At 41.6% G+C, this 26,333-nt stretch overlaps 1 long non-coding RNA gene across 2 annotated transcripts in view; it reads right to left on the bottom strand.

The window, feature by feature from the left end:
- LOC141783544 (uncharacterized) overlaps positions 1–26,333 on the bottom strand; it is a 67,570-nt gene that overhangs the window by 19,257 nt on the left and 21,980 nt on the right. The gene's annotated exons all lie outside the window — the stretch shown is intronic.

Here is a 26,333-nt window from a genome sequence, read left to right as displayed (position 1 = left end):
ATTAAAGGTGAGAAAAATACAGCAAACAAAGTAAGATGTTGCATTGCAGAGCTAATGATTTAAGTAAATGTGTGTTTTTTTCTACAGGTGCCTCTCTCAGTGGAAGTGTCCTCCAAACACCTCCTTTCATCATTAAGAGACCTGGTGAATCGGTTGCCAGTGAGATCAACTGTTCACACAGCATAACAAATTATGATCTTATTCTCTGGTATAAACAAGATGAACACAAAGCTCTGAAGCTTCTGGGAAATCTGAACGTAGAATTCGTAAATATCGAGAAAGACGCAGTAGGAAAAATCAGCTTTGACGGAGATGGCCGTAAACATTCCCGCCTCGATGTTTTTGATCTTTCATTAAATGACAGCGGCGTGTATTTCTGTGCTGCCAGTCAGCACAGTGCTGCAGATTCCCCTCACGTCAATACAAAAACTCTCCTTTATCTGTCTGCAGAGAGACAACGTGTTGAGGCTCCTGAACACCTGCAGCTTTGAATGAACCCACTCTGAGGACAAAACTACTGACACCACATCCTTTGTGACACTGTGTCAAAAGCTTAAACAATCAAGCCAAAATCTTCTATCCCGATATAGGTCATTTATAGGGCTGTCAAAGTTTACGCGATAATAATGTGTTAACACTAATTCGTTTTAACACCACTAATTTCTTTAACACATTAACGCAACTTGCAATTTTTAGATTGTAGAGGGCTCAGTTTTAAAGCTAGAATGAAGATACTGGTATCATATCAAACTAAAAATCCTAAGGAATCCATTAGTGCCAACCATGTCATACTTGTTGCAAAGGAGGTTAAATAACGCTCTGAACTTGCGCTAAATTTTGGTGTGGAAAAACTGCCATGGCCAAGGAGTCCCTTGACCTCTGACCTCAAGATATGTGAATGAAAATGGGTTCTATGGGTACCCACGAGTCTCCCCTTTACAGACATGCCCACTTTATGATAATCACATGCAGTTTGGGGCAAGTCATAGTCAAGTCAGCACACTGACACACTGACAGCTGTTGTTACCTGTTGGAATTGAGTTTACCATGTTATGATTTGAGTATATATTTTATGCTAAATGCAGTACCTGTGAGGGTTTCTGGACAATATTTGTCATTGTTTTGTGTTGTTAATTGTTTTCCAATAATAAATATATACATACATTTGCATAAAGCAGCATATTTATCCACTCCAATGTTGATAAGAGTATTAAATACTTGACAAATCTCCCTTTAAAGTACATTTTGAACAGATAAAAAATGTGCGATTAGGTTAAGGTTAATAAAACAATAAGGTAAAAATTTCGTAATTACACATCAGCTGCACTTTTTTAATAATATCAGTCCAGTTAGATTCCATCTGTTGTCATTACAAAATGTCTCCAACATAACTGAATACATAGACTTTTTTTTCTGACTTTTTTCTGACTTTTTTTCTCCAGCATTTTTCAAACTTTCTTTTGGGACTTTTTTCAGACTTTTTTTTACCTTTTTCAGACTTATTTTAGACTTTTTTTCCCAACATTTTTCAAACCTTTTTTAAGAAATTTTTCAAACTTTTTTTTCAGACATTTTTCAGTCTTTCTTTTGGGACATTTTTCAGATCTTTTTTTTTTTTTTACCTTTTTCAGACATTGTTTAGACTTTTTTTCCAACATTTTTGAAAGCTTTTTTAAGAATTTTTTTTCAGACTTTTTTTCAGACTTTGTTTTCCAGCATTTTTTTTCAGACTTTTTTTAGACTTTTTTTTCCAACGTTTTTCAAAATTGGTTTTAGACATTTTTTTCAGACATTTTTCAGACTTTTTGGGGAAATTTTTCAGACTTTTTATTTTATTTAATTTTTTTTTTTTTACCTTTTTCAGACTTATTTTAGACTTATTTTTTTTTCAAACCTTTTTCAAACTTTTATTTTCAGATTTTTCTCAGACATTTTTCAGTTTTTCTTTTGGGACATTTTTCAGACTTTTTTTTTTTTTTTTTTACCTTTTTCAGACATTGTTTATACTTTTTTTTTCAACATTTTTCAAACTTTTTTTAAGAAATTGTTTTCAAACTTTTTTCAGGCATTTTTTCAGACTTTTTTTCCAGCATTTTTCAAACTTTTTTTTCAGACTTTTTTTAGACTTTTTTTTCCAACATTTTTCAAAATTGGTTTTAGACATTTTTTTCAGACATTTATCAGACTTTTTTTGGACATTTTTCAGACTTTTTATTTATTTATTTATTTATTTATTTACCTTTTTCAGACTTATTTTAGACTTTTTCTTCCAACATTTTTCAAACTTTTTTTTCAGACATTTTTCAAACTTTTTTTTCAGACATTTTTCAGTCTTTCCTTTGGGACATTTTTTCAGACTTTTTTTTTTCCAGCATTATTCAAACTTTTTTTTCCAGACATTTTTCAGACTATTTTTTGGGACTTTTTTCAGACTTTTTATTTTATTTATTTATTTTTTTACCTTTTTCAGACTTTTTTTCAGACTTTTCTTTCCAGCATTTTTCTTTCAGACATTTTTCAAACTTTTGTTTTCAGAGTCTTTTTGTTCCAGCATTTTTCAAACTTTTTTTTCAGACTTTTGGGACATTTTTCAGACTTTTTATTTTTTTTTATTTATTTTTTTTTTTACCTTTTTCAGACTTTTTTTCCAACATTTTTCAAACTTTTTTAGTATTACTTATACTACGATACTGATACCGTTGACAGAGTGACCTCCCAAAACGCATTGACACTCCCATCTGCAGCTCTTCATATCAACTATATGAAGTAGTTTCTGTCAGACAGAACATGGATATAATCATCATTAACCACAAACACTCCCAGTTACACAATGTGGAGCCAGCAGGACTGAACATATGACACTCCCACCTACAACTTTATAGATCTCTAACTACACTGACAGTTACATTACACCTGCTGCAGTCTCTGAATGACATGGACATCATCAAACATGGTCTCCTGAGCTTTTTAATTCTTCTGCTCTGGATAAAAGGTGAGATCTACTGACTACATTACAGCCTTTAACCTTTGTTAGGTTCACAAGCAAAAGTTGAAAATCATTTATACAGAATGAGAGTTCAAATGTTCACTAACTTAAAGTGTTTTATACACAGGTCTAACTGCTGGTGATGATGTCACCCAGACTGACATACTGTGGAAAAACGAGGGTGATAATGCAACAATGAGCTGCAGCCACACCAAGGGTCCTCGGTACTTCCAGATGTACTGGTACAGACAGCTGCCAGGAGAATCAATTAAACTAATCGTGCTCATATCAATGGGCGAAAAAGATCACGATATTAATGATTACACCTTAAAGAAATATGCAGCCAACAAGCCTGACTTAGTGAGTGGGACATTCACAGTGAAGGATCTGCAGCCAGAAGATATAGGCTTGTATTTCTGTGCTGTGAGTCAGCACAGTGATACAGACTCATTCTATAGCTGTACAAAAACCTCAGTGCTCTGTTGGCACACCTCTATCCCTCCATCTCATGTACTGTAGGGGGACCTCAAGGACCACAAACACTCCCAGTTACACTCTGATTCACCGTGCATGTTTTTATACAGCAGCTAACAGGATCAGAGACCGTCACACACTGCAGAGACACTCCCACCTGCAACTCTTCATATCTCTACACTGAACACTGCAACAACAGTTATATATGATACTTGGACCTTTAGAACATGGACATTGTCAAACATGGACTCCTCAGCGTGTTACTGTTTCTGCTCTGGATGAAAGGTAAAGATCTAGGGCTGGCAGTATGGTTGAAATCAATATCATGATTACAATAAGACTTTTTTTTTCTTTCTGAGATTAAAATCTATCACAACATGGTAAGGCTGCACGATTATCGCCAGAATGATAATCACGATTATTCTGATCAATATTGAGATACCGATTATTTATCACGATTATTCATTGATTTTAGGGACAAAATATTTTTATTGCACTTTCACATTAAATAAACAGACTGCTTTCACTTCCATGTTGTGCTACATTCCTGCGACTGTACATATCGTTGCATCAAAATAAGACTTAAAATAAGGTTCTTCACCTGAATTCAGTGCATTTTCATTTTGACAGTCAAAATGAGTAACATATCCAGCAATACGCTTGACTTGATGTGCAGCGGAGTTTTCTATGAGCGACGTACGCGTTTTAAAAACATCAATATCGCAGTCGATCATGTTCATTTAATTTTGGGAAGCCAAAATCGGGATCGCAACTAATGTTTCATTAATTGTGCAGCCCTACTGCATGGCGAATGTATGTTAAATCATATAAAATAATAGATTTTTAACGCAATATCATGCATCATATCAGCAAAACTATTCCCATATATAAAACAACACACTTTAATAGCAATTTGCATTCAATTATTATTGTTTTACAGCAGAGTTTTGTATAGTGATAACAGGAGGACCTTATCATCATCACACTATTCTGCTGAAAGTCTAGATGTGAAATTATTGAGGCCAGGACTAAACACCCTCTGCATTTCTACTCTTTTATTTCAGAGATGAGCAGGTGATAATTGTTTATAAATGCTCTACTGTATGAACACTGTTATGTACTATTATACACACAGGTCTAATTGATGGAAGTGATGTCACCCAGACTGACAAACTGTGGAAAGACGAGGGTGACGATGCAACAATGAGCTGCAGCCACACCAAGGGTAGCAGCTATTACCAGATGTACTGGTACAGACAGCTGCCAGGAGAATCAATAAAACTAATGGTGTACACATTAGTTGGCGTAAAAGATCATGATGTTGAACATTTTGGCAAAGACAAAAAAAGTAAATTTTCAGCCACCAGGCCTGGGGTTGAGAGTGGGACATTCAAAGTGAAGAATCTGCAGCCAGAAGATAAAGGCTTGTATTTCTGTGCTGTGAGTCAACACAGTGATACAGACTCATTCAATAGCTGTACAAAAACCTCAGTGCTCTGTTGGCATATCTGTTTCCAAAACTAATTATCTCATGTACTGTAGGGGGACCTCGAGGACCACAAACACTCCCAGTTACACAATGTGGAGCCAACAGGACTGAACATATGACACTCCCACCTACAACTTTATAGATCTCTAACTACCCTGACAGTTACATTACACCTGCTGCAGTCTCTGAATGACATGGACATCATCAAACATGGTCTCCTGAGCTTTTTAATACTTCTGCTCTGGATAAAAGGTGAGATCTACTGATTACATTACAGCCTTTAACCTTTGTTAGGTTCACAAGCAAAAGTTGAAAATCATTTACACAGAATGAGAGTTCAAATGTTCACTAACTTAAAGTGTTTTATACACAGGTCTAACTGCTGGTGATGATGTCACCCAGACTGACATACTGTGGAAAGACGAGGGTGATAGTGCAACAATGAGCTGCAGCCACACCAAGGGTGTTGGCTTCAACCAGATGTACTGGTACAGACAGCGGCCAGGAGAAACAATGAAACTAATTGTGTTCACAACAGCGGGCAACGAAAATCACGATTTTGGAAATTTCACAAAAGATAAATTTTCAGCCACCAAGCCTGACGCTGAGAGTGGGACATTCACAGTGAAGGATCTGCAGCCAGAAGATAAAGGCTTGTATTTCTGTGCTGTGAGTCAACACAGTGATACAGACTCATTCAACAGCTGTACAAAAACCCCAGTGCTTTGATGGCACACCTCTATCCCTCCATCTCATGTACTGTAGGGGGACCTCGAGGACCACAAACACTCCCAGTTACACAATGTGGAGCCAGCAGGACTGAACATATGACACTCCCACCTACAACTTTATAGATCTCTAACTACACTGACAGTTGCATTACACCTGCTGCAGTCTCTGAATGACATGGACATCATCAAACATGGTCTCCTGAGCTTTTTAATACTTCTGCTCTGGATAAAAGGTGAGATCTACTGACTACATTACAGCCTTTAACCTTTGTTAGGTTCACAATCAAAAGTTGAAAATCATTTATACAGAATGAGAGTTCAAATGTTCACTAACTTAAAGTGTTTTATACACAGGTCTAACTGCTGGTGATGTTGTCACCCAGACTGACATACTGTGGAAAGACGAGGGTGATAATGCAACAATGAGCTGCAGCCACACCAAGGGTGGTGGCTACATCCAGATGTACTGGTACAGACAGCTGCCAGGAGAAACAATGAAACTAATTGTGTTCACAACAGCGGGCAACAAAGATCACGATTTTGGAGATTTCAGCAAAGATAGATTTTCAGCCACCAAGCCTGACGTTGAGAGTGGGACATTCACAGTGAAGGATCTGCAGCCAGAAGATAAAGGCTTGTATTTCTGTGCTGTGAGTCAACACAGTGATACAGACTCATTCAATAGCTGTACAAAAACCCCAGTGCTCTGTTGGCACTACTGTTAGTGAGTCTATTTATCTGCTGTACTGTAGGGGGACCTCAAGTACAATCACAGAACATTATATAATACACAGACCCTCCCACCTGTAGCTCTTCATCTCTCTGTTGTAACATCACGCAGACTGACAGCAACTCTGGTCTCATTTAGCTCAGAACACAATAATGATCACAGCTGGTCTGATCAAACTCTCTGCAGCTCTGTTCTGGATTGTAGGTACTGAACATTATGATGCTGATGAACAAGAGGAGACATTTTCACTTCTGTTGTCTTCCAACTTCTATGAAATTCTAAAAAATGTATATTAATGATTTGATTTTGATCATTCAGTTTGCATGATGAAGAGGAGTCCCTGGTGGTCCTGTTACATGATGTGATTTTGCTTTACCCCCACAGGTTTTACTGATGGGAGTGATGTCACCCAGACCCCCCTGGTGTGGATGGACGAGGGTCAGTCGGCCACGTTGAACTGCAGTCACACTAAGGATGCTTCCTTTTACCAGATGTACTGGTACAGACAGCTACCAGGAGAGGGAATGAAGCAAATAGTTTACACGACTACATCTCCCCCAAATCAATACGAGAGCGGCTTCACTGAGGACAGATATCCAGCAAAGAAGAGCGACGCTCAGACTGGATCTTTGACAGTGGAGAGGCTGCTGCCTGAGGACAGTGGAGTGTATTTCTGTGCTGTGAGTCAACACAGTGATACAGACTCATTCAACAGCTGTACAAAAACCCCAGTGCTTTGATGGCACACCTCTATCCCTCCATCTCATGTACTGTAGGGGGACCTCAAGGACCTCAAACACTCCCAGTTACACAATGTGGAGCCAACAGGACTGAACATATGACACTCCCACCTACAACTTTATAGATCTCTAACTACACTGACAGTTGCATTACACCTGCTGCAGTCTCTGAATGACATGGACATCATCAAACATGGTCTCCTGAGCTTTTTAATACTTCTGCTCTGGATAAAAGGTGAGATCTACTGACTACATTACAGCCTTTAACCTTTGTTGGGGTCACAATCAAAAGTTGAAAATCATTTACACAGAATGAGAGTTCAAATGTTCACTAACTTAAAGTGTTTTATACACAGGTCTAACTGCTGGTGATGTTGTCACCCAGACTGACATACTGTGGAAAGACGAGGGTGATAATGCAACAATGAGCTGCAGCCACACCAAGGGTGGTGGCTACATCCAGATGTACTGGTACAGACAGCTGCCAGGAGAAACAATGAAACTAATTGTGTTCACAACAGCGGGCAACAAAGATCACGATTTTGGAGATTTCAGCAAAGATAGATTTTCAGCCACCAAGCCTGACGTTGAGAGTGGGACATTCACAGTGAAGGATCTGCAGCCAGAAGATAAAGGCTTGTATTTCTGTGCTGTGAGTAAACACAGTGATACAGACTCATTCAATAGCTGTACAAAAACCTCAGTGCTCTGTTGGCACTACTGTTAGTGAGTCTATTAATCTGCTGTACTGTAGGGGGACCTCAAGTACAATCACAGAACATTATATAATACACAGACCCTCCCACCTGTAGCTCTTCATCTCTCTGTTGTAACGTCACACAGACTGACAGCGACTCTGGTCTCATTTAGCTCACAACACAATAATGATCACAGGTGGTCTGATCAAACTCTCTGCAGCTCTGCTCTGGATTGTAGGTACTGAACATTATGATGCTGATGAACAAGAGGAGACATTTTCACTTTTGTTGTCTTCCAACTTCTATGAAATTCTAAAAAATGTATATTAATGATTTGATTTTGATCATTCAGTTTGCATGATGAAGAGGAGTCCCTGGTGGTCCTGTAACATGATGTGATTTTGCTTTACCCCCACAGGTTTTACTGATGGGAGTGATGTCACCCAGACCCCCCTGGTGTGGATGGACGAGGGTCAGTCGGCCACGTTGAACTGCAGTCACACTAAGGATGCTTCCTTTTACCAGATGTACTGGTACAGACAGCTACCAGGAGAGGGAATGAAGCAAATAGTTTACACGCAACCATCTTCCCCACCTCAATACGAGAGCGGCTTCACTGAGGACAGATATCCAGCAAAGAAGAGCGACGCTCAGACTGGATCTTTGACAGTGGAGAGGCTGCTGCCCGAGGACAGTGGAGTGTATTTCTGTGCTGTGAGTCAACACAGTGATACAGACTCATTGAATAGCTGTACAAAACCTCAGTGCTCTGTTGGCACACCTCTATCCCTCCATCTCATGTACTGTAGGGGGACCTCAAGGACCTCAAACACTCCCAGTTACACAATGTGGAGCCAACAGGACTGAACATATGACACTCCCACCTACAACTTTATAGATCTCTAACTACCCTGACAGTTACATTACACCTGCTGCAGTCTCTGAATGACATGGACATCATCAAACATGGTCTCCTGAGCTTTTTAATACTTCTGCTCTGGATAAAAGGTGAGATCTACTGACTACATTACAGCCTTTAACCTTTGTTAGGGTCACAATCAAAAGTTGAAAATCATTTACACAGAATGAGAGTTCAAATGTTCACTAACTTAAAGTGTTTTATACACAGGTCTAACTGCTGGTGATGATGTCACCCAGACTGACATACTGTGGAAAGACGAGGGTGATAATGCAACAATGAGCTGCAGCCAAACCAAGGGTGGCACCTACTTCCAGATGTACTGGTACAGACAGCGGCAAGGAGAAACAATGAAACTGATTGTTTTCACAACAATGAGCAACAAAAATCACGATTTTGGAAATTTCACAAAAGATAAATTTTCAGCCACCAAGCCTGACGTTGAGAGTGGGACATTCACAGTGAAGAATCTGCAGCCAGAAGATAAAGGCTTGTATTTCTGTGCTGTGAGTCAACACAGTGATACAGACTCATTCAATAGCTGTACAAAAACCCCAGTGCTCTGTTGGCACTACTGTTAGTGAGTCTATTTATCTGCTGTACTGTAGGGGGACCTCAAGTACAATCACAGAACATTATATAATACACAGACCCTCCCACCTGTAGCTCTTCATCTCTCTGTTGTAACGTCACGCAGACTGACAGCGACTCTGGTCTCATTTAGCTCAGAACACAATAATGATCACAGCTGGTCTGATCAAACTCTCTGCAGCTCTGCTCTGGATTGTAGGTACTGAACATTATGATGCTGATGAACAAGAGGAGACATTTTCACTTCTGTTGTCTTCCAACTTCTATGAAATTCTAAAAAATGTATATTAATGATTTGATTTTGATCATTCAGTTTGCATGATGAAGAGGAGTCCCTGGTGGTCCTGTTACATGATGTGATTTTGCTTTACCCCCACAGGTTTTACTGATGGGAGTGATGTCACCCAGACCCCCCTGGTGTGGATGGACGAGGGTCAGTCGGCCACGTTGAACTGCAGTCACACTAAGGATGCTTCCTTTTACCAGATGTACTGGTACAGACAGCTACCAGGAGAGGGAATGAAGCAAATAGTTTACACGACTACATCTCCCCCAAATCAATACGAGAGCGGCTTCACTGAGGACAGATATCCAGCAAAGAAGAGCGACGCTCAGACTGGATCTTTGACAGTGGAGAGGCTGCTGCCTGAGGACAGTGGAGTGTATTTCTGTGCTGTGAGTCAACACAGTGATACAGACTCATTCAACAGCTGTACAAAAACCCCAGTGCTTTGATGGCACACCTCTATCCCTCCATCTCATGTACTGTAGGGGGACCTCAAGGACCTCAAACACTCCCAGTTACACAATGTGGAGCCAACAGGACTGAACATATGACACTCCCACCTACAACTTTATAGATCTCTAACTACACTGACAGTTGCATTACACCTGCTGCAGTCTCTGAATGACATGGACATCATCAAACATGGTCTCCTGAGCTTTTTAATACTTCTGCTCTGGATAAAAGGTGAGATCTACTGACTACATTACAGCCTTTAACCTTTGTTGGGGTCACAATCAAAAGTTGAAAATCATTTACACAGAATGAGAGTTCAAATGTTCACTAACTTAAAGTGTTTTATACACAGGTCTAACTGCTGGTGATGTTGTCACCCAGACTGACATACTGTGGAAAGACGAGGGTGATAATGCAACAATGAGCTGCAGCCACACCAAGGGTGGTGGCTACATCCAGATGTACTGGTACAGACAGCTGCCAGGAGAAACAATGAAACTAATTGTGTTCACAACAGCGGGCAACAAAGATCACGATTTTGGAGATTTCAGCAAAGATAGATTTTCAGCCACCAAGCCTGACGTTGAGAGTGGGACATTCACAGTGAAGGATCTGCAGCCAGAAGATAAAGGCTTGTATTTCTGTGCTGTGAGTAAACACAGTGATACAGACTCATTCAATAGCTGTACAAAAACCTCAGTGCTCTGTTGGCACTACTGTTAGTGAGTCTATTAATCTGCTGTACTGTAGGGGGACCTCAAGTACAATCACAGAACATTATATAATACACAGACCCTCCCACCTGTAGCTCTTCATCTCTCTGTTGTAACGTCACACAGACTGACAGCGACTCTGGTCTCATTTAGCTCACAACACAATAATGATCACAGGTGGTCTGATCAAACTCTCTGCAGCTCTGCTCTGGATTGTAGGTACTGAACATTATGATGCTGATGAACAAGAGGAGACATTTTCACTTTTGTTGTCTTCCAACTTCTATGAAATTCTAAAAAATGTATATTAATGATTTGATTTTGATCATTCAGTTTGCATGATGAAGAGGAGTCCCTGGTGGTCCTGTAACATGATGTGATTTTGCTTTACCCCCACAGGTTTTACTGATGGGAGTGATGTCACCCAGACCCCCCTGGTGTGGATGGACGAGGGTCAGTCGGCCACGTTGAACTGCAGTCACACTAAGGATGCTTCCTTTTACCAGATGTACTGGTACAGACAGCTACCAGGAGAGGGAATGAAGCAAATAGTTTACACGCAACCATCTTCCCCACCTCAATACGAGAGCGGCTTCACTGAGGACAGATATCCAGCAAAGAAGAGCGACGCTCAGACTGGATCTTTGACAGTGGAGAGGCTGCTGCCCGAGGACAGTGGAGTGTATTTCTGTGCTGTGAGTCAACACAGTGATACAGACTCATTGAATAGCTGTACAAAACCTCAGTGCTCTGTTGGCACACCTCTATCCCTCCATCTCATGTACTGTAGGGGGACCTCAAGGACCTCAAACACTCCCAGTTACACAATGTGGAGCCAACAGGACTGAACATATGACACTCCCACCTACAACTTTATAGATCTCTAACTACCCTGACAGTTACATTACACCTGCTGCAGTCTCTGAATGACATGGACATCATCAAACATGGTCTCCTGAGCTTTTTAATACTTCTGCTCTGGATAAAAGGTGAGATCTACTGACTACATTACAGCCTTTAACCTTTGTTAGGGTCACAATCAAAAGTTGAAAATCATTTACACAGAATGAGAGTTCAAATGTTCACTAACTTAAAGTGTTTTATACACAGGTCTAACTGCTGGTGATGATGTCACCCAGACTGACATACTGTGGAAAGACGAGGGTGATAATGCAACAATGAGCTGCAGCCAAACCAAGGGTCCTCGGTACTTCCAGATGTACTGGTACAGACAGCTGCCAGGAGAATCAATTAAACTAATCGTGCTCATATCAATGGGCGAAAAAGATCACGATATTAATGATTACACCTTAAAGAAATATGCAGCCAACAAGCCTGACTTAGTGAGTGGGACATTCACAGTGAAGGATCTGCAGCCAGAAGATATAGGCTTGTATTTCTGTGCTGTGAGTGAACACAGTGATACAGACTCATTCTATAGCTGTACAAAAACCTCAGTGCTCTGTTGGCACACCTCTATCCCTCCATCTCATGTACTGTAGGGGGACCTCAAGGACCACAAACACTCCCAGTTACACTCTGATTCACCGTGCATGTTTTTATACAGCAGCTAACAGGATCAGAGACCGTCACACACTGCAGAGACACTCCCACCTGCAACTCTTCATATCTCTACACTGAACACTGCAACAACAGTTATATATGATACTTGGACCTTTAGAACATGGACATTGTCAAACATGGACTCCTCAGCGTGTTACTGTTTCTGCTCTGGATGAAAGGTAAAGATCTAGGGCTGGCAGTATGGTTGAAATCAATATCATGATTACAATAAGACTTTTTTTTTCTTTCTGAGATTAAAATCTATCACAACATGGTAAGGCTGCACGATTATCGCCAGAATGATAATCACGATTATTCTGATCAATATTGAGATACCGATTATTTATCACGATTATTCATTGATTTTAGGGACAAAATATTTTTATTGCACTTTCACATTAAATAAACAGACTGCTTTCACTTCCATGTTGTGCTACATTCCTGCGACTGTACATATCGTTGCATCAAAATAAGACTTAAAATAAGGTTCTTCACCTGAATTCAGTGCATTTTCATTTTGACAGTCAAAATGAGTAACATATCCAGCAATACGCTTGACTTGATGTGCAGCGGAGTTTTCTATGAGCGACGTACGCGTTTTAAAAACATCAATATCGCAGTCGATCATGTTCATTTAATTTTGGGAAGCCAAAATCGGGATCGCAACTAATGTTTCATTAATTGTGCAGCCCTACTGCATGGCGAATGTATGTTAAATCATATAAAATAATAGATTTTTAACGCAATATCATGCATCATATCAGCAAAACTATTCCCATATATAAAACAACACACTTTAATAGCAATTTGCATTCAATTATTATTGTTTTACAGCAGAGTTTTGTATAGTGATAACAGGAGGACCTTATCATCATCACACTATTCTGCTGAAAGTCTAGATGTGAAATTATTGAGGCCAGGACTAAACACCCTCTGCATTTCTACTCTTTTATTTCAGAGATGAGCAGGTGATAATTGTTTATAAATGCTCTACTGTATGAACACTGTTATGTACTATTATACACACAGGTCTAATTGATGGAAGTGATGTCACCCAGACTGACAAACTGTGGAAAGACGAGGGTGACGATGCAACAATGAGCTGCAGCCACACCAAGGGTAGCAGCTATTACCAGATGTACTGGTACAGACAGCTGCCAGGAGAATCAATAAAACTAATGGTGTACACATTAGTTGGCGTAAAAGATCATGATGTTGAACATTTTGGCAAAGACAAAAAAAGTAAATTTTCAGCCACCAGGCCTGGGGTTGAGAGTGGGACATTCAAAGTGAAGAATCTGCAGCCAGAAGATAAAGGCTTGTATTTCTGTGCTGTGAGTCAACACAGTGATACAGACTCATTCAATAGCTGTACAAAAACCTCAGTGCTCTGTTGGCATATCTGTTTCCAAAACTAATTATCTCATGTACTGTAGGGGGACCTCGAGGACCACAAACACTCCCAGTTACACAATGTGGAGCCAACAGGACTGAACATATGACACTCCCACCTACAACTTTATAGATCTCTAACTACCCTGACAGTTACATTACACCTGCTGCAGTCTCTGAATGACATGGACATCATCAAACATGGTCTCCTGAGCTTTTTAATACTTCTGCTCTGGATAAAAGGTGAGATCTACTGATTACATTACAGCCTTTAACCTTTGTTAGGTTCACAAGCAAAAGTTGAAAATCATTTACACAGAATGAGAGTTCAAATGTTCACTAACTTAAAGTGTTTTATACACAGGTCTAACTGCTGGTGATGATGTCACCCAGACTGACATACTGTGGAAAGACGAGGGTGATAGTGCAACAATGAGCTGCAGCCACACCAAGGGTGTTGGCTTCAACCAGATGTACTGGTACAGACAGCGGCCAGGAGAAACAATGAAACTAATTGTGTTCACAACAGCGGGCAACGAAAATCACGATTTTGGAAATTTCACAAAAGATAAATTTTCAGCCACCAAGCCTGACGCTGAGAGTGGGACATTCACAGTGAAGGATCTGCAGCCAGAAGATAAAGGCTTGTATTTCTGTGCTGTGAGTCAACACAGTGATACAGACTCATTCAACAGCTGTACAAAAACCCCAGTGCTTTGATGGCACACCTCTATCCCTCCATCTCATGTACTGTAGGGGGACCTCGAGGACCACAAACACTCCCAGTTACACAATGTGGAGCCAGCAGGACTGAACATATGACACTCCCACCTACAACTTTATAGATCTCTAACTACACTGACAGTTGCATTACACCTGCTGCAGTCTCTGAATGACATGGACATCATCAAACATGGTCTCCTGAGCTTTTTAATACTTCTGCTCTGGATAAAAGGTGAGATCTACTGACTACATTACAGCCTTTAACCTTTGTTAGGTTCACAATCAAAAGTTGAAAATCATTTATACAGAATGAGAGTTCAAATGTTCACTAACTTAAAGTGTTTTATACACAGGTCTAACTGCTGGTGATGTTGTCACCCAGACTGACATACTGTGGAAAGACGAGGGTGATAATGCAACAATGAGCTGCAGCCACACCAAGGGTGGTGGCTACATCCAGATGTACTGGTACAGACAGCTGCCAGGAGAAACAATGAAACTAATTGTGTTCACAACAGCGGGCAACAAAGATCACGATTTTGGAGATTTCAGCAAAGATAGATTTTCAGCCACCAAGCCTGACGTTGAGAGTGGGACATTCACAGTGAAGGATCTGCAGCCAGAAGATAAAGGCTTGTATTTCTGTGCTGTGAGTCAACACAGTGATACAGACTCATTCAATAGCTGTACAAAAACCCCAGTGCTCTGTTGGCACTACTGTTAGTGAGTCTATTTATCTGCTGTACTGTAGGGGGACCTCAAGTACAATCACAGAACATTATATAATACACAGACCCTCCCACCTGTAGCTCTTCATCTCTCTGTTGTAACATCACGCAGACTGACAGCAACTCTGGTCTCATTTAGCTCAGAACACAATAATGATCACAGCTGGTCTGATCAAACTCTCTGCAGCTCTGTTCTGGATTGTAGGTACTGAACATTATGATGCTGATGAACAAGAGGAGACATTTTCACTTCTGTTGTCTTCCAACTTCTATGAAATTCTAAAAAATGTATATTAATGATTTGATTTTGATCATTCAGTTTGCATGATGAAGAGGAGTCCCTGGTGGTCCTGTTACATGATGTGATTTTGCTTTACCCCCACAGGTTTTACTGATGGGAGTGATGTCACCCAGACCCCCCTGGTGTGGATGGACGAGGGTCAGTCGGCCACGTTGAACTGCAGTCACACTAAGGATGCTTCCTTTTACCAGATGTACTGGTACAGACAGCTACCAGGAGAGGGAATGAAGCAAATAGTTTACACGACTACATCTCCCCCAAATCAATACGAGAGCGGCTTCACTGAGGACAGATATCCAGCAAAGAAGAGCGACGCTCAGACTGGATCTTTGACAGTGGAGAGGCTGCTGCCTGAGGACAGTGGAGTGTATTTCTGTGCTGTGAGTCAACACAGTGATACAGACTCATTCAACAGCTGTACAAAAACCCCAGTGCTTTGATGGCACACCTCTATCCCTCCATCTCATGTACTGTAGGGGGACCTCAAGGACCTCAAACACTCCCAGTTACACAATGTGGAGCCAACAGGACTGAACATATGACACTCCCACCTACAACTTTATAGATCTCTAACTACACTGACAGTTGCATTACACCTGCTGCAGTCTCTGAATGACATGGACATCATCAAACATGGTCTCCTGAGCTTTTTAATACTTCTGCTCTGGATAAAAGGTGAGATCTACTGACTACATTACAGCCTTTAACCTTTGTTGGGGTCACAATCAAAAGTTGAAAATCATTTACACAGAATGAGAGTTCAAATGTTCACTAACTTAAAGTGTTTTATACACAGGTCTAACTGCTGGTGATGTTGTCACCCAGACTGACATACTGTGGAAAGACGAGGGTGATAATGCAACAATGAGCTGCAGCCACACCAAGGGTGGTGGCTACATCCAGATGTACTGGTACAGACAGCTGCCAGGAGAAACAATGAAACTAATTGTGTTCACAACAGCGGGCAACAAAGATCACGATTTTGGAGATTTCAGCAAAGATAGATTTTCAGCCACCAAGCCTGACGTTGAGAGTGGGACATTCACAGTGAAGGATCTGCAGCCAGAAGATAAAGGCTTGTATTTCTGTGCTGTGAGTAAACACAGTGATACAGACTCATTCAATAGCTGTACAAAAACCTCAGTGCTCTGTTGGCACTACTGTTAGTGAGTCTATTAATCTGCTGTACTGTAGGGGGACCTCAAGTACAATCACAGAACATTATATAATACACAGACCCTCCCACCTGTAGCTCTTCATCTCTCTGTTGTAACGTCACACAGACTGACAGCGACTCTGGTCTCATTTAGCTCACAACACAATAATGATCACAGGTGGTCTGATCAAACTCTCTGCAGCTCTGCTCTGGATTGTAGGTACTGAACATTATGATGCTGATGAACAAGAGGAGACATTTTCACTTTTGTTGTCTTCCAACTTCTATGAAATTCTAAAAAATGTATATTAATGATTTGATTTTGATCATTCAGTTTGCATGATGAAGAGGAGTCCCTGGTGGTCCTGTAACATGATGTGATTTTGCTTTACCCCCACAGGTTTTACTGATGGGAGTGATGTCACCCAGACCCCCCTGGTGTGGATGGACGAGGGTCAGTCGGCCACGTTGAACTGCAGTCACACTAAGGATGCTTCCTTTTACCAGATGTACTGGTACAGACAGCTACCAGGAGAGGGAATGAAGCAAATAGTTTACACGCAACCATCTTCCCCACCTCAATACGAGAGCGGCTTCACTGAGGACAGATATCCAGCAAAGAAGAGCGACGCTCAGACTGGATCTTTGACAGTGGAGAGGCTGCTGCCCGAGGACAGTGGAGTGTATTTCTGTGCTGTGAGTCAACACAGTGATACAGACTCATTGAATAGCTGTACAAAACCTCAGTGCTCTGTTGGCACACCTCTATCCCTCCATCTCATGTACTGTAGGGGGACCTCAAGGACCTCAAACACTCCCAGTTACACAATGTGGAGCCAACAGGACTGAACATATGACACTCCCACCTACAACTTTATAGATCTCTAACTACCCTGACAGTTACATTACACCTGCTGCAGTCTCTGAATGACATGGACATCATCAAACATGGTCTCCTGAGCTTTTTAATACTTCTGCTCTGGATAAAAGGTGAGATCTACTGACTACATTACAGCCTTTAACCTTTGTTAGGGTCACAATCAAAAGTTGAAAATCATTTACACAGAATGAGAGTTCAAATGTTCACTAACTTAAAGTGTTTTATACACAGGTCTAACTGCTGGTGATGATGTCACCCAGACTGACATACTGTGGAAAGACGAGGGTGATAATGCAACAATGAGCTGCAGCCAAACCAAGGGTGGCACCTACTTCCAGATGTACTGGTACAGACAGCGGCAAGGAGAAACAATGAAACTGATTGTTTTCACAACAATGAGCAACAAAAATCACGATTTTGGAAATTTCACAAAAGATAAATTTTCAGCCACCAAGCCTGACGTTGAGAGTGGGACATTCACAGTGAAGAATCTGCAGCCAGAAGATAAAGGCTTGTATTTCTGTGCTGTGAGTCAACACAGTGATACAGACTCATTCAATAGCTGTACAAAAACCCCAGTGCTCTGTTGGCACTACTGTTAGTGAGTCTATTTATCTGCTGTACTGTAGGGGGACCTCAAGTACAATCACAGAACATTATATAATACACAGACCCTCCCACCTGTAGCTCTTCATCTCTCTGTTGTAACGTCACGCAGACTGACAGCGACTCTGGTCTCATTTAGCTCAGAACACAATAATGATCACAGCTGGTCTGATCAAACTCTCTGCAGCTCTGCTCTGGATTGTAGGTACTGAACATTATGATGCTGATGAACAAGAGGAGACATTTTCACTTCTGTTGTCTTCCAACTTCTATGAAATTCTAAAAAATGTATATTAATGATTTGATTTTGATCATTCAGTTTGCATGATGAAGAGGAGTCCCTGGTGGTCCTGTTACATGATGTGATTTTGCTTTACCCCCACAGGTTTTACTGATGGGAGTGATGTCACCCAGACCCCCCTGGTGTGGATGGACGAGGGTCAGTCGGCCACGTTGAACTGCAGTCACACTAAGGATGCTTCCTTTTACCAGATGTACTGGTACAGACAGCTACCAGGAGAGGGAATGAAGCAAATAGTTTACACGACTACATCTCCCCCAAATCAATACGAGAGCGGCTTCACTGAGGACAGATATCCAGCAAAGAAGAGCGACGCTCAGACTGGATCTTTGACAGTGGAGAGGCTGCTGCCTGAGGACAGTGGAGTGTATTTCTGTGCTGTGAGTCAACACAGTGATACAGACTCATTCAACAGCTGTACAAAAACCCCAGTGCTTTGATGGCACACCTCTATCCCTCCATCTCATGTACTGTAGGGGGACCTCAAGGACCTCAAACACTCCCAGTTACACAATGTGGAGCCAACAGGACTGAACATATGACACTCCCACCTACAACTTTATAGATCTCTAACTACACTGACAGTTGCATTACACCTGCTGCAGTCTCTGAATGACATGGACATCATCAAACATGGTCTCCTGAGCTTTTTAATACTTCTGCTCTGGATAAAAGGTGAGATCTACTGACTACATTACAGCCTTTAACCTTTGTTGGGGTCACAATCAAAAGTTGAAAATCATTTACACAGAATGAGAGTTCAAATGTTCACTAACTTAAAGTGTTTTATACACAGGTCTAACTGCTGGTGATGTTGTCACCCAGACTGACATACTGTGGAAAGACGAGGGTGATAATGCAACAATGAGCTGCAGCCACACCAAGGGTGGTGGCTACATCCAGATGTACTGGTACAGACAGCTGCAAGGAGAAACAATGAAACTGATCGTGTTCACAACAACGAGCAACGAAAATCACGATTTTGGAGATTTCGGGCAAGATAGATTTTCAGCCACCAAGCCTGACGCTGAGAGTGGGACATTCACAGTGAAGAATCTGCAGCCAGAAGATAAAGGCTTGTATTTCTGTGCTGTGAGTCAACACAGTGATACAGACTCATTCAATAGCTGTACAAAAACCTCAGTGCTCTGTTGGCACACCTCTATCCCTCCATCTCATGAACTGTAGGGGGACCTTGAGGACCACAAACACTGCCAGTTTGATTCACCGTGCACGTTTTTATACAGCAGCTAACAGGATCAGAGACCGTCACACACTGCAGAGACACTCCCACCTGCAACTCTTCATATCTCTGTTACTACACCGACAGACATATATGAGACTCTGACTTCCAGAACATGGACATTATCAAACATGGACGCCTCAGCTTTTTAATCTCTCTGCTGTGGATGAAAGGTGAATTAAGAACTCATTGCTTTACACTGTTAATATATTATTTTAGGGATGTAAGCAGATGATGACAATGATTTTTATACTTTATAAGGTTTACAATTAACCTACTTGTTATACATACAGGTCTTATTGATGGGAGTGATGTCACCCAGACTGACATACTGTGGGAAAAACAGGGTGACGATGCAACAATGAGCTGCAGCCACACCAAGGCTGCTGACTACATCCAGATGTACTGGTACAGACAGCTGCCAGGAGAAACAATTAAACTAATCATTTTCACAACAACCCTCAGCAAAGATCACGACTTTGGAAATTTCACTAAAGATAAATTTTCAGCCACCAAGCCTGACGCTGAGAGTGGGACATTCACAGTGAAGAATCTGAAGCCAGAAGATATAGGCTTGTATTTCTGTGCTGTGAGTCAACACAGTGATACAGACTCATTCAATAGCTGTACAAAAACCCCAGTGCTCTGTTGGCACCACTGTTACAATTATCTCATGTACTGTAGGGGGACCTCGAGGACCACAAACACTCCCAGTTACACAATGTGGAGCCAACAGGACTGAACATATGACACTCCCACCTACAACTTTATAGATCTCTAACTACACTGACAGTTACATTACACCTGCTGCAGTCTCTGAATGACATGGACATCATCAAACATGGTCTCCTGAGCTTTTTAATACTTCTGCTCAGGATAAAAGGTGAGATCTACTGACTACATTACAGCCTTTAACCTTTGTTAGGGTCACAAGCAAAAGTTGAAAATCATTTATACAGAATGAGAGTTCAAATGTTCACTAACTTAAAGTGTTTTATACACAGGTCTAACTGCTGGTGATGTTGTCACCCAGACTGACATACTGTGGAAAGACGAGGGTGATAATGCAACAATGAGCTGCAGCCACACCAAGGGTGGCACCTACTTCCAGATGTACTGGTACAGACAGCTGCCAGGAGAAACAATGAAACTGATTGTTTTCACAACAACGAGCAACGAAAATCACGATTTTGGAAATTTCACAAAAGATAAATTTTCAGCCACCAAGCCTGACGCTGAGAGTGGGACATTCACAGTGAAGGATCTGCAGCCAGAAGATAAAGGCTTGTATTTCTGTGCTGTGAGTCAACACAGTGATACAGACTCATTCAATAGCTGTACAAAAACCCCAGTGCTCTGTTGGCACTACTGTTAGTGAGTCTATTTATCTGCTGTACTGTAGGGGGACCTCAAGTACAATCACAGAACATTATATAATACACAGACCCTCCCACCTGTAGCTCTTCATCTCTCTGTTGTAACGTCACGCAGACTGACAGCGACTCTGGTCTCATTTAGCTCAGAACACAATAATGATCACAGCTGGTCTGATCAAACTCTCTGCAGCTCTGCTCTGGATTGTAGGTACTGAACATTATGATGCTGATGAACAAGAGGAGACATTTTCACTTCTGTTGTCTTCCAACTTCTATGAAATTCTAAAAAATGTATATTAATGATTTGATTTTGATCATTCAGTTTGCATGATGAAGAGGAGTCCCTGGTGGTCCTGTTACATGATGTGATTTTGCTTTACCCCCACAGGTTTTACTGATGGGAGTGATGTCACCCAGACCCCCCTGGTGTGGATGGACGAGGGTCAGTCGGCCACGTTGAACTGCAGTCACACTAAGGATGCTTCCTTTTACCAGATGTACTGGTACAGACAGCTACCAGGAGAGGGAATGAAGCAAATAGTTTACACGACTACATCTCCCCCAAATCAATACGAGAGCGGCTTCACTGAGGACAGATATCCAGCAAAGAAGAGCGACGCTCAGACTGGATCTTTGACAGTGGAGAGGCTGCTGCCTGAGGACAGTGGAGTGTATTTCTGTGCTGTGAGTCAACACAGTGATACAGACTCATTCAACAGCTGTACAAAAACCCCAGTGCTTTGATGGCACACCTCTATCCCTCCATCTCATGTACTGTAGGGGGACCTCAAGGACCTCAAACACTCCCAGTTACACAATGTGGAGCCAACAGGACTGAACATATGACACTCCCACCTACAACTTTATAGATCTCTAACTACACTGACAGTTGCATTACACCTGCTGCAGTCTCTGAATGACATGGACATCATCAAACATGGTCTCCTGAGCTTTTTAATACTTCTGCTCTGGATAAAAGGTGAGATCTACTGACTACATTACAGCCTTTAACCTTTGTTGGGGTCACAATCAAAAGTTGAAAATCATTTACACAGAATGAGAGTTCAAATGTTCACTAACTTAAAGTGTTTTATACACAGGTCTAACTGCTGGTGATGTTGTCACCCAGACTGACATACTGTGGAAAGACGAGGGTGATAATGCAACAATGAGCTGCAGCCACACCAAGGGTGGTGGCTACATCCAGATGTACTGGTACAGACAGCTGCAAGGAGAAACAATGAAACTGATCGTGTTCACAACAACGAGCAACGAAAATCACGATTTTGGAGATTTCGGGCAAGATAGATTTTCAGCCACCAAGCCTGACGCTGAGAGTGGGACATTCACAGTGAAGAATCTGCAGCCAGAAGATAAAGGCTTGTATTTCTGTGCTGTGAGTCAACACAGTGATACAGACTCATTCAATAGCTGTACAAAAACCTCAGTGCTCTGTTGGCACACCTCTATCCCTCCATCTCATGAACTGTAGGGGGACCTTGAGGACCACAAACACTGCCAGTTTGATTCACCGTGCACGTTTTTATACAGCAGCTAACAGGATCAGAGACCGTCACACACTGCAGAGACACTCCCACCTGCAACTCTTCATATCTCTGTTACTACACCGACAGACATATATGAGACTCTGACTTCCAGAACATGGACATTATCAAACATGGACGCCTCAGCTTTTTAATCTCTCTGCTGTGGATGAAAGGTGAATTAAGAACTCATTGCTTTACACTGTTAATATATTATTTTAGGGATGTAAGCAGATGATGACAATGATTTTTATACTTTATAAGGTTTACAATTAACCTACTTGTTATACATACAGGTCTTATTGATGGGAGTGATGTCACCCAGACTGACATACTGTGGGAAAAACAGGGTGACGATGCAACAATGAGCTGCAGCCACACCAAGGCTGCTGACTACATCCAGATGTACTGGTACAGACAGCTGCCAGGAGAAACAATTAAACTAATCATTTTCACAACAACCCTCAGCAAAGATCACGACTTTGGAAATTTCACTAAAGATAAATTTTCAGCCACCAAGCCTGACGCTGAGAGTGGGACATTCACAGTGAAGAATCTGAAGCCAGAAGATATAGGCTTGTATTTCTGTGCTGTGAGTCAACACAGTGATACAGACTCATTCAATAGCTGTACAAAAACCCCAGTGCTCTGTTGGCACCACTGTTACAATTATCTCATGTACTGTAGGGGGACCTCGAGGACCACAAACACTCCCAGTTACACAATGTGGAGCCAACAGGACTGAACATATGACACTCCCACCTACAACTTTATAGATCTCTAACTACACTGACAGTTACATTACACCTGCTGCAGTCTCTGAATGACATGGACATCATCAAACATGGTCTCCTGAGCTTTTTAATACTTCTGCTCAGGATAAAAGGTGAGATCTACTGACTACATTACAGCCTTTAACCTTTGTTAGGGTCACAAGCAAAAGTTGAAAATCATTTATACAGAATGAGAGTTCAAATGTTCACTAACTTAAAGTGTTTTATACACAGGTCTAACTGCTGGTGATGTTGTCACCCAGACTGACATACTGTGGAAAGACGAGGGTGATAATGCAACAATGAGCTGCAGCCAAACCAAGGGTGGCACCTACTTCCAGATGTACTGGTACAGACAGCTGCCAGGAGAAACAATGAAACTGATTGTTTTCACAACAACGAGCAACGAAAATCACGATTTTGGAAATTTCACAAAAGATAAATTTTCAGCCACCAAGCCTGACGCTGAGAGTGGGACATTCACAGTGAAGGATCTGCAGCCAGAAGATAAAGGCTTGTATTTCTGTGCTGTGAGTCAACACAGTGATACAGACTCATTCAACAGCTGTACAAAAACCCCAGTGCTTTGATGGCACACCTCTATCCCTCCATCTCATGTACTGTAGGGGGACCTCGAGGACCACAAACACTCCCAGTTACACAATGTGGAGCCAACAGGACTGAACATATGACACTCCCACCTACAACTTTATAGATCTCTAACTACCCTGACAGTTACATTACACCTGCTGCAGTCTCTGAATGACATGGACATCATCAAACATGGTCTCCTGAGCTTTTTAATACTTCTGCTCAGGATAAAAGGTGAGATCTACTGACTACATTACAGCCTTTAACCTTTGTTGGGGTCACAATCAAAAGTTGAAAATCATTTATACAGAATGAGAGTTCAAATGTTCACTAACTTAAAGTGTTTTATACACAGGTCTAACTGCTGGTGATGTTGTCACCCAGACTGACATACTGTGGAAAGAAGAGGGTGATAGTGCAACAATGAACTGCAGCCACACCAAGGGTTTTCAGTACAACCAGATGTACTGGTACAGACAGCGGCCAGGAGAAACAATGAAACTAATTGTGTTCACAACAGCGGGCAACAAAGATCACGATTTTGGAAATTTCACAAAAGATAAATTTTCAGCCACTAAGACTGAGGCTGAGAGTGGGACATTCACAGTGATGAATCTGAAGCCAGAAGATAAAGGCTTGTATTTCTGTGCTGTGAGTCAACACAGTGATACAGACTCATTCAATAGCTGTACAAAAACCTCAGTGCTCTGTTGGCACTACTGTTAGTGAGTCTATTTATCTGCTGTACTGTAGGGGGACCTCAAGTACAATCACAGAACATTATATAATACACAGACCCTCCCACCTGTAGCTCTTCATCTCTCTGTTGTAACGTCACGCAGACTGACAGCAACTCTGGTCTCATTTAGCTCAGAACACAATAATGATCACAGCTGGTCTGATCAAACTCTCTGCAGCTCTGCTCTGGATTGTAGGTACTGAACATTATGATGCTGATGAACAAGAGGAGACATTTTCACTTCTGTTGTCTTCCAACTTCTATGAAATTCTAAAAAATGTATATTAATGATTTGATTTTGATCATTCAGTTTGCATGATGAAGAGGAGTCCCTGGTGGTCCTGTTACATGATGTGATTTTGCTTTACCCCCACAGGTTTTACTGATGGGAGTGATGTCACCCAGACCCCCCTGGTGTGGATGGACGAGGGTCAGTCGGCCACAATGAACTGCAGCCACACTAAGGATGGTACCTTTTACCAGATGTACTGGTACAGACAGCTACCAGGAGAGGGAATGAAGCAAATAGTTTTCACGCAACCATCTTCCCCACATCAATACGAGAGCGGCTTCACTGAGGAGAAATTTCCAGCAACGAAAAGCGATGCTCAGACTGGATCTTTGACAGTGGAGAGGCTGCTGCCTGAGGACAGTGGAGTGTATTTCTGTGCTGTGAGTAAACACAGTGATACAGGCGACTCAGACAGCTGTACAAATACCCAACTGTTGGTGTCACAGTGACTATAAGACATCAGTGTCTTTAATTATCTATAGGGGGAGCTCTAGATCTGTAGACTGCGTTAAGATTTTTGGTTTGTATTCAGTTTTATTTGTGACGAGTTGATTTACAGTACACTGGAGTGTAGCGACATGTGGCTAATTTCTTTTTTTTTTATAGCAGTGATAAAGTCACAGTAAATGTGAAATGAATACAGAGATTGTACTTAATACTAACATGTTTCCTGACATGACTTGTAGAAGTCAGTGCTGTGTAGTAGTACTATTTATTTTCAGTCGAAATCTTTTTGATTTGCCTTTGTGACCCTTTCCATACAGAACTGCACTGATGGTTAACAATGACTTAACTGTATTCTGTGACTGTCTGAATCTAGAATAAAAACATTTTATCTATAAACCACTATCACCTCTGTGTTTACTGCCAAAGATAGAGACTTACACCTGGAAGCATCAGGACCCAAGAACAATCACAAATGTTTCATTACACTCTGTTTGACTACCAACAGAATCAAAAAACACAGGACGTGGTGTTAAAAGCTGTCCCTTGTGCCAATAGGTGGTGAGCACTTCCACGAAATTCACCCTGTTGTTTGGAGTGGTTGACAATTTACAGGTGGGGGTTCTCAGAGTTTGTGGGAGGGTTGCCTGGGTTTTGACATTTCAGGACAATTGGGCACAGGACGCATCATCAGTAGTGTACCCTTGTATCATCAGATGTTTCGGCCTTTTAACACTATACACCCTCCACAAAGGCGGCCAGCTGCAGGGTGATCAATCCTCAGCTTGTGTACTGTGCTCAATTGTCCCGAGATTCACCTTGCTGCTGGGAATGGCAGACGGCTGAAAGGCTGACAGGTGGGGGTTCTCCA

This window comes from Sebastes fasciatus, chromosome 15, assembly GCF_043250625.1.
Source record: "Sebastes fasciatus isolate fSebFas1 chromosome 15, fSebFas1.pri, whole genome shotgun sequence".
Lineage (NCBI taxonomy): Eukaryota > Metazoa > Chordata > Actinopteri > Perciformes > Sebastidae > Sebastes > Sebastes fasciatus.
The sequence above is the reverse complement of the archived record's forward strand: the minus strand, read 5'-3'. Positions and strand labels throughout refer to the sequence as shown.